At 46.0% G+C, this 10,185-nt stretch overlaps 1 long non-coding RNA gene across 1 annotated transcript in view; it reads right to left on the bottom strand.

Moving 5' to 3' along the window:
- LOC119467468 overlaps positions 1–10,168 on the bottom strand; it is a 17,384-nt gene extending 7,216 nt beyond the window's left edge. The window contains exons 1-2 of the long non-coding RNA XR_005196009.1: positions 10,038–10,168; positions 560–1,742 (exon numbers count right to left, since the gene is read on the bottom strand). This is a non-coding gene — a long non-coding RNA (uncharacterized LOC119467468). The remainder of the gene's footprint in view (positions 1–559; positions 1,743–10,037) is intronic.
- Between the last annotated feature and the right edge of the window lie 17 nt (positions 10,169–10,185).

Below are 10,185 nucleotides of genomic sequence, written 5' to 3'. Positions count from 1 at the left end.
TATAAATCGTTCTATTATAAAGACACATGCACACACACATGTTCATAGTGGCACTGTATGAATCTGGAAACCATCATTCTCAGCAAACTGACACAAGAACAGAAAATCAAATACTGCATGTTCTCACTCATGGGCAGGTGTTGAACAATGAGAACACATGGACACAGGGAGGGGAGCATTACACACTGGGGTCTGTTACAGGGGGGCAAGGGAGGGACAGTGGAGGGCTAGGGAAGTCAGGGGGGGATAACATGGGGAGAAATGCAAGATGTAGGTTGGGGGGCAATGGAGGCAGCAAACCACATTGCCATGTGTGTACCTATGCAACAATCCTGCATGATCTGCACATGTACCCCAGAACCTAAAGTACAATTTAAAAAAAAGAAAATACAGCGAACGCAGGCTCTAAGACCTAGTCCTGGGTTCTCTGAACATTTTGAGGTCCAACAAGAGAGTTGGTGTGTTACAGAAGTCAGAACAGAGTGTTTCAAAAAGGAGCCAATGGTTGGCGTGTTGCATGCTGCAGCAAGACAAAGCCAGATAAGGATAGAGAATTGACTATTTGGTTTGGCAGATTTGAAGGACTGTGATGAATTTCACCGGCTATCCCTGGGAGTGCTGGGGATTGATGTCCAGTTGGAAAGGGTTGAGGAGGGCTTAGGAGACAATGGCTGCAGACAATTCTTTGAAAGGGCAGAGGAGAGATGGGCAGGAGCTAGAAAGGGTTGTGATGAGAGCATGCGCTTGTTTTAAGTTAGAGAACCACTGTGTCACAGCAGGTTTGCCTGGAGAGGGGACTAATCCATTCAGTAGGGCAGAGAAACTACTGATTTCTGAGCATCTTGCTTATTGGACATTTATGTTTCTTTCCAGTAAATTGCTTGTCAATATCCTTTGCCCCTGTTGTTCATCTCTCTCTTCTTGATTCGTAGAAGTTCTTTTTATATGCCGAATACAAATGCTTTACAGTCACACCCTTCATACAACCACGTGGTCAATGACAGGCTGCATACACAATAGTGGTCCCATGAGATGATAATACTATTCATATATTTTGACTGTACCTTTCCTATGTTTAGGTATGTTAAATATGCAAATGCTTACTATGTTATGTCACAATTGCCTGCAGTATTCTGTATGGGAACATGTTGTACAGGTTTGTAGCCTAGGAGCAACAAGCTTCACCATCTAGCCTTGGGTGTGTGATAGGCTGTACCATCCAAGTTTGTGGAGGTGCACTCTAAGATGCTGAAATGAGGAAATCACTTAATGGCGCTTTCTTAGAATGTATCTGTGCTGTTAAGCGAGGCTTGATGGTATGTGTTTAATTAATTACAATTTCCCTTGTTCTATAGCTTGTGTTTTGCTTTGAAAGATGTTATTAATTAATAATAATTGAAAGACATTATATTATTAATTACAGACAAATTTGGACATTTTTATGGCTATGCTTTGTGTGTCTTCTTGAGAAATCCTTCACTCCTCTAATGTCATAAAGATGTTTTGCTACATTTTCTTCTAAATCTTTTTCCATTTTGCTTTCACACTAAAGTCAAATCCACAAGGAACAGATTTTTGAGTGTGTTTGAACTCTAATTCTTCCTCTCTTCTTGCCCACTATTCCTCGGAGTCAGGCTGGAGTGAAGCAGAGGGGATGCATGTCCAAGTCAACAGGAGCAGCTCTGGGTCTGTGGTCCTGGTTATTCTCTGTGTAGGGACACATCCTTGCTAGCACATCGAACCTGCAGTAAGCGTGGATCAAAGTCACAGGCTGCATGCTCACGCAATTCGGAAACAAATAGGAAACATCCATCCTACACTTGGGATGAACTCTCCCCAGCCACAGGTCAGAACCATGTAGCCTTGGCAGCCAACGTAGAGGACAGCGCCAGGTGAAACAGTCCCCCAGGACACCATGTCCAAGGAGCAGGGCACAGGAGCCCAATAGGCACCAGGGACACTCTCAGCAGCTGGCCTGCACTCAGTGGCACTAGTTTCTGACAACAAAGCCCCTAGCAGCCATTACCACTGCAATTTAGCCTTCAAGAAAAAGCAAAACAAAACAAAACAAACAAAAACTCTAATAGCAATACCTAATATCAGAAAGAATCAGAAACTGGGATTTTGGTGAATTGCTGTTGGCAGTGTAAATTCATAAAGGCACTTGGGAGAGCAATTAGTACCCAGCATGTTCTCAGTCTAGAGATCCTTCCATACCCAAAAGCTCACCTGACCTTCACAATGACCTTTACCTGGGCAGGATAATTATTGTTTTCTTTTAATAAATGAGGAAACTAAGGCAGGGCAGGAAGGAAACCCGTTCTCCAGCAGAGGAACCCTATACAATATTCTTTGCAATATTCATTTCAACCCAGCCTTCAGAAACAGGGACAAGAAAAAGAAGGCTGTCACAACAAGAAATTAAACTGTCTCGGCAGTCACCCTCAAGCTCTGTGCCAGGGCCAGAGCTGTGTGTGCTGTTTTCTCCAGCTTCCATCCCAGAATCTGGCTGCTCCATAAAACACTTACCCAACCTTATAGAGTCAGTGCTCAAGTTTGGAAGAGCCAGGAAGGGTTGTGGAAGGTTCTAAATGCTATGGGATAAAGGGAGGCAATCGATCAAGTGTTCTTCTGCTAGGCAGAGCCCACACTGTGACACCAGTGATTTGATCTCTTTTGCATCCCATGCCCTGGTGCTTCTACACAGCTAGGGCTGTCCCACATCACATAGTCTTGTGCTGTGAGGTATGAGTGGTTTTAAGGTGACATCCACCTCCTCTCATAACATGAGCTGGGTGGATTATTTTATCCTAGGTCATGAAGATTCCTATCAGGGTAAATGCTTTGTTTCTAGAATGTTCTTATGGAATAAATACAATAGTGGCAATTTCAGGAAGCGTGAAGATGTAAATCCCTTGAGTCACACCAGGTACCAGGGCCTGGTCCAGCCAGGAGCGGGTCAGTGGCCTCTGCCTGGGGGCTGGGGACTCAGCCAGTGGAGGAGAACATGTGTGTGTGTTGGGAGGGGGCACAAGCACCCCTCCCAGGAAGATCAGCAGAAGCCATTTTAATAACAGCAATGACTCACTAGGGACTTTCCTCTATGGTACCCACATGGGGAGATTAAGGAACTGGTTGAAAACATTTTCAAGGACTGTATGCATGATTGCTAAATTAACGGTCAAGATGTCAGGAAATCACCTGCAGGTCATCCTCCCCCAGCAGCTCCCCCCACAGCTTGGCAGCCTGTTTCCTTTTCCTTCCCGTCCTTGGTTCGGAGTAGAACTGGGGACTTTTCTTTCCTTTATTTTTTTTAATGGGTAATCACCCTTGCTAATTTAAACTGATTTTGCTAATCATTCTTTTAACAATACAAAAGCAAGACACAGGATGCCTAGTAAGATTCTAGAATGTTCAAATTCTTTATATTCAAGATCCCTGCTCCGTGGTGTGTTCTCCCTTTCTGAAGGGGGCTATCAACTGATTTGAAGCTCAGTCTTCCATTTTAATTTCATGTCATTCAATAAATAGGTATTAAGGACTTAATATGGGCTGGGCCATATCCTACCTCCTACATTCGAGGGAAAAAGTAATGATGGAAAGAGAGAGAGGAAGAGAGAGAGACAGAGATCCGTCTGTGACACTGTTCAGCAGAACATGGTGCATCAGCCAGAGTATTTAATATTTTCAGAGCAGGCTCCTCTACCTGCGTAAGGGGCTCACTAAGAGCTCCCCTCCAAAGCAGAGAGGAGGCAGCTGGGAAGACAGACGCTGGCTTCCACACTTAAAACCCCCAAAAGCAAATCTCTGGGATGTTTCTGTGACATGGTAAAAGCCCCATAAAACTGCATACCTCAACCATACCTCGGCTTTCTGTTGAAACTGCTCTCCGTAACCCTGATGTGACAGGCAAGCAGTCCAAACCCACGCCATCTTGGCCCCTGCGACTTGTAATAAGTAATTAAGGACTGTGATTTCCACCCTACCCAGACAATGTGTAAACAAATCTTTATCTTGACTTTTGTGAACCACTTAAGTAACAACCAGAATGTCAAAAGTCCCCTGGCCCTCAGAATGTCTGAAGCCCCTCACCCTCATCTTTGCCCAGGAGGTGATTTACTGAATCCACTAGCCCTTGGAATGTCTGAAGCCCCGCACCCCCACCCCCGCCCCTCACCCTCACTCCGAAGTGGTTTTACGGGTATAAAATGTCTTGACACTCTCCTTTCGGGGCCACAGGTTGGAGAGACTCGAGTCCTCCGTGGCCGCCGGCAATAAAGACCCTGAAATTTGGCATGCTTTTGTCTTGGTGTTGACTTTCTATGCTCGGGCCAGTACAACTTTTCTAATCACAAGAGTTTATGAATAGGGGGTGCAGTCTCAGGCACGCCTCTCCACAGTTTGCATTTTTAAAAAATCGATCTCTTTCATTATCAGAAAAAGGAGTGACATTTCCTTGTACAGCTTTTAAATTGTTTCATTTGGAGGTGGCAGGAAATCCTGTCAGGGTAAATGCTTTGTTTCTAGAATGCGCTTACGGAATAAATACAATAGTGGCAATTTCAGGAAGGGTGAGGAAGATGTAAATCCCTTGAGTCACACCAGGGACCAAGGCCTGGTCCAGCCAGCGGGCCAGTAGCCTCTGCCTGGGGGCTGGGCACACTGCTGGTGGAGGAGAGCATAGTGGGGTCACCAGCACCCCTCCCAGGAAGAGCAGCAGAAGCCACTTAAATAACAGCAATGACTCACCAGGGACTTACTTTCCTCTATGGTACCCACATGGGGAAATTAAGGAATCAGTTGAAAACATTTTCAAGGCTAGACACCTGGAAAGTCCTCCCGGGCCTGCCTGCAGGGGATGGAAGCTCTTGTCCTAATGTGGGAAATGGCTTTAGAAAGGGAAGTAAACAGAGTCAGTGCAAAGGGGCATCCAGGGGATGGTTGGGGTCTCCCCAGCCTCGGGCAAGTGAGGTGGAACCCAGCAAGGACCAGTGTATTCTTTTCTGGAGCTGGACGGCTTCACAACAGAAATGGAAGGCCTAGACAGAGATGTCAGTAGGGCTGGTTCCTGCTGGGGCTGTGAGGAACAGATTTGCTCCAGGCCTATCCACGGCTTCTCGTGATTTGCCGTCGTCTTTAGGGTTCCTTGGCTTGTAGAAGCATCACCCCCATCTCTGCCTCCATCTTCATGTGATGGTCTTCCTGCATCTGTGTTCAAATGTCCCCTTTTTATAAGGACAGCAATCATATGGGATTAGGGGTCCACCCTACTCCAGTGTGACCCCATGTCAACTAGTTATATCTGCAATTTATTTCCAAATAAGGCCACATTCTAAGTTCTGGGGGTTAGGACTTCAACACATGAATTTGAGGGGAACGTAATTCAACCCAGATCAAAGAGAGTGGACTCTGGGATAGGGCAGGGAGCAGCCTTCCAGGCAAAGGTAGCCCTAGTGTCAAAGATGCGCCCTGGACAGCCCTGGGTAGTGACATAACAAGAACTCCAAAGACAGGCAGCCAGCCCTGGCTGTAAGGACATCACTAAGCCAAGGGTCTGCTCTGGGACTTTGCTTCCTCGGAGCATTTTCCCAGGTGTGGTCTGAAAGCCTCAAAAGGCAGGAGCCAACTTGGGAGGTTCACAGAACAAACCATTTTAATATCGATTTGTTTAAAAGGAAGGGTAGAGAGAAAATGTAACTAGCACCGCAAACTCACTAATGTTTTATTAACGAAGAGGATGTAAATGAAGTGGGGTAAGTTTAAAAAAGTGAACCTGTTTTAAGAAAAAGTATCAATCTTATGTAGATATAAAAATCTACATAGGGCCAGGAGCCATGGCTCACATGTATAATCCCAGTGCTTTGGGAGGCCAAGGCAGGAGGATCCCTTAAGCCCAGGAGGTCAAGGCTGCAGTGAGTCATGACTGTGCCACTGCACTCTGGCCTGCACAGAGTGAGATCCTGTCTCAAAAAAAAAAAAAAAAAAAAAAAAATCCACATGCAGGTAGTATCTGAACAAGTTTTGGAAACTGTTCTTACATCAATTTTTAAGCAGATCTACCCTCTCAAAAGATGGACCTGCCAGCATGGTGGATGTGGATAGAAAGGGAGGAGGGACCAAGGAGAAAAGAGCAAGGCTCGGAGGCCCACGTCGAGTCCTGAAGGTGTCGTCACAGTGGGCTCCCTGACCTCTATCCCCAGAGCCAAGCTGCAAGTCTGACCTGAGTCCCCCCACCCTCCGCCCAAGCCATCATTCCCTCCCTTAAATGGCACAACACAACCCCTCATTGGTTCCTAAACTTTTTGAAATTAAAAAGCCACTCCTTCACATGGCATGCTTAGTATGGCACATCAGCTGGGGCCTGCCTTTCTCTACAACCCCACATCCCTCAGGGTGCGCTGCTCCTGGCATAATAACAGCACTCAAGAGATACTCATCAATGTCCGTCACATGTATAGACACTGAATCACTGTGTCATTCACACAACTGAACCCTGCCCACCTCCACAATTTCTCACAAAATGCAATCCTTTTCTGGAAAAAAAAAAAAAAATCCAATCTAAAGGCAGGGTTTTTGGACTTTTTTTTAAAGCACGTTGAGTTTCGAGTTTTCCTGTTTTCTTTCATGGATTTGGATTAGATCTTCAAATGGCTAAGTTGGCTCCTGTATGGTTGCCTCATCAGATGAAAAAAATGTTACGAATCTACTCTTTTCTCTTTGGAGCTTTTTAGAAATGAGAGTTCCAAAGAAAATCTGAGATTGGTAATTATTATGTTACAGGAAAGGGGCTCCAATCCAGATCCCAAGAGAGGGTTCTTGGATCTCACTCAAGAAAGAATTGAGGGTGAGTCCATAAAGTGAAAGTAAGTTTATTAGGAAAGAAAAGGAGTAAAAGTATGGCTACTCCACAGACAGGGCAGCCCTCAGGGTGCTCGGGGAGGCCAGAGAAAGACTCGCCAATTGCAGCCAACACTGAATCCAGAGTTCAGGCGGCCGCTTGTCAGTAGTAGAAAAGAGATCTTTTCCAATAGTCCCAGAAGCTCTCCAGTTTTCCCTTTTAGAGAGGAAAAAGTTCACCACGTCCCACGATCCTGTACATGCTTAATCCTGTCACCCACAGCCATCAGCAAAGAGTGCAAGGCAGATCTATCCAAAGAGAATAGCAGTTAACATCCCATAGTGCCAAAACCATTCTTAGCCGAAAGGACTTTACCAAGAGAGACTTTACTGAGGGGCCGGTAACCCAAGGTCAGTCAAGCGTCCTTGCCTTTTATTAAGAGGGGCCTCTAACCCACTCTGTCTTAGGGGAGACTCTAACTCCCCCAAATTGGGCCTCTAACTCAATCCCATTCTTTAGCTGGGTGCCCCACCACTTACCCTGTCAGTGGATCAGTGCTGCAGTCTATTTCTTTTGGGTCAGGTGGAGGATCTCCTCAGTATCATCCCTTTGGGGTTTACCAGAAAGATGTTACTGGACCCCACCACTTACCCAAAGTTGGCCTTTAAGTCAAGGGTTTCCACATTATATAGTCCCTTTCTGGTCGCCAGGAAGATGTTACAGGAAAGGGGTCCCCATCCAGACCCCAGGAGAAGGTTCTTGGATCTCACACGAGAAACAATTCAGGGTGAGTCCATAAAGTGAAAGTAAGTTGATTAGGAAAGCAAAGGAATAAAAGAATGGCTGCTCCATAGACAGAGCAGCCCCAGGGGCTGCTGGTTGCCCATTTTGATGGTTATTTCTTGATTGTATGCTAAACAAGGGGTGGGTTATTTATGTCTCCCCTTTTTAGGCCATATAGGGTAACTTCCTGATGTTGCCATGGAATTTGTAAAGTGTCATGGCACTGGTGGGAGTGTAACAGTGAAGATGACCAGAGGTCACTCTTGTTGCCATCTTGGTTTTGGTGGGTTTTAGCTGGCTTCTTTGCTACAATCTGTTTTATCAGCAAGGTCTTCATGACCTGCATCTTATGCTGACTTCCTATCTCATCCTGTGACTTAGAATGCCTGAACTGTCTGGGAATACAGCCCAGTAAGTCTGAGCCTCATTTTACCCAGCCCCATTTAAAATGGAGTTGTTCTGGTTTGAACGCCTCTGACAATTATAAGAGTTGGGCAAAACCTGGGTGACCAACCAATTAGATCACTGGCATTTTGAATAGTCAGTAGGCACCATCCCATCAACAATCCTCCTGCCACAGTTATAAGATCTGTCAGTTTACTTCTATACAGCTACATAAATATGTATACAGTCTAAATAATCCTAAAAAAAAAACCCCAGTCATCTGAAGTGAGGAAAGACGTACACTAAGTTTCCTACAACTATCATCTATTTCATTTTCCTGGCCCTTAAGACTCTCTGCAAAATAAATTCCAAAGTTAAAAATAAAAAAATCTAACAGTGGGTTGGAAACTAGGTCTGGATATTATTCTAAGCTCTGCCACAGTCATCCAGTTTGCCCTTGGGCAAATTCCTTGGCTTATCAGTGTCTCTGTTTCACTATTCCCAGAATGTAGCCTAGAGAGTAATCCCTCCCTTTAATTAGTATGGAGGACAAGATACACTCCTGTCCTTTAACTAAATGGGAGGCCTCTTTCCTAAGATGGAAGTCATTATCGGGGGACATATTTTAAAGAGATTAGATTAAAATCAATATGGCTCGTGAAAAGAAGGATTAAATTCTAGAGAAAACAAAGCCTGAAATGAGTTTATAGCCTATTCTTACCCTTTTGGTCCAAACAAAAAAGTATTGCTTGAATTATTATTATTCTTTCCTGCCTAATAGATTACAAGCTCCTTGAGAAAAGATAGATTCTATTTGTCATTCATATTTTCCATTCATTAGCAATTGCTCACTGAACTGAAATATCTGATACTTTCTCACTATAGAGTGTTTCTCGGTGTGTTTCATTCAGCAGTACACTCAACAAATGTTTGCTGCATGAATAGATATCTGTGTTGGGTGTTTATAACACTAGTTAACAATAACCCTTTGTTAAATCTTAGGTTTCTATTTATTATTTTATTAACCAATGCTACAATATGCTTTCTCCTGCATCAGTGTTTCCCTAGACATCTAATTGCTTTGTTAAAGTTCAATTTCTGTGACGTAGAATTTTGTAAAACGTAAGGAAATTTACACAGGGGAAAACACTACATAAAAATGAAACAAAAGACATGATTTAAAAAGGCTGCATATTTAGAAGGAAAGGAAATTTCATAAACATTAAGTGGATATTCCTCAATAGTGAAATTACTGATGCTTTCATAATCAGAATAAAATTACTTATGTCATAAAGCCCATGACGCTGTCATTTGAAACAGGGAATTTTGTATTCCCTTACAGTTACACAGTTCTCAACAAAAAGCCATGCTTTTTTGGCTCTGCGTGGTATTCTGGCTTATCTTTTAAATCTGCAAACGTATAGTCCTAACCCACTGCACTCGGTCCCGAGGAAAGCGTCCCTCCGACAAAGCCGAGGAATTTCTCCTGCTCCCTAAGGAACTAGGGCTTGTTGATATTCGGATTTTAATAAGAAGTCCTGCTTCCCGCAGGCGCTCCATAAATATTAACCGGACAACTTCACTGCGCGCTGCAGGGCCTTGGGGAGACCCCCAGCTCCCACCTGCTCGGGGTGGGGACCCGCGGAGCCTCAACCTGCGCCCCCGCACCGGCTCCCAGGCTGGAGACACCACGGTCCGCAACCGGGGTGCGGCCGAGACGCACGGCGCTGGCGGCCCCCAGCCCCACTCAGACCGCTGCCCAGCCGCTCTACGTCCCTGAGCCCCCACACTTTCAGCCCCGTGCCCTCGAGCTCCGGAAGCCGTGGTAGGCAGCGGCCCAGCCAGGCCCCGCCCCCTGCGCGAACGCTCCAGGCGTCCTCTTGGCCCAAGCCCCGCCCCGTGCCCGTTTGCTCCGAACGCTGGCGGCTCCAGACCCCGCCCCCTAACCCACTACTGCAGACGTCCTCTGGGCAAGACCCGCCCTCTGCCCGGCTGCTTCCAGGCTTCCTCTGGTCCAGGCCCCGCTCCCTACCCGGCTGCTCCAGGCGTCCTCTGGGTTAGACTCCGCCCCCATCCGCTCCAGGCCCCGCCTCCCGTCAGGCTGCTCCAGGCGTCCCGTGCCCCAAGCCCTGCCCCCTGTCCTGCCGCTCCAGGCGCCCGCGGCTCCAGGCCCCGCCTCC

Source organism: Cebus imitator, unplaced genomic scaffold, assembly GCF_001604975.1.
Source record: "Cebus imitator isolate Cc_AM_T3 unplaced genomic scaffold, Cebus_imitator-1.0 Scaffold14, whole genome shotgun sequence".
In the NCBI taxonomy this organism is placed as follows: domain Eukaryota; kingdom Metazoa; phylum Chordata; class Mammalia; order Primates; family Cebidae; genus Cebus; species Cebus imitator.
Note: the sequence above shows the minus strand (reverse complement) of the source record. Positions and strands in the feature narration are given on the sequence as shown.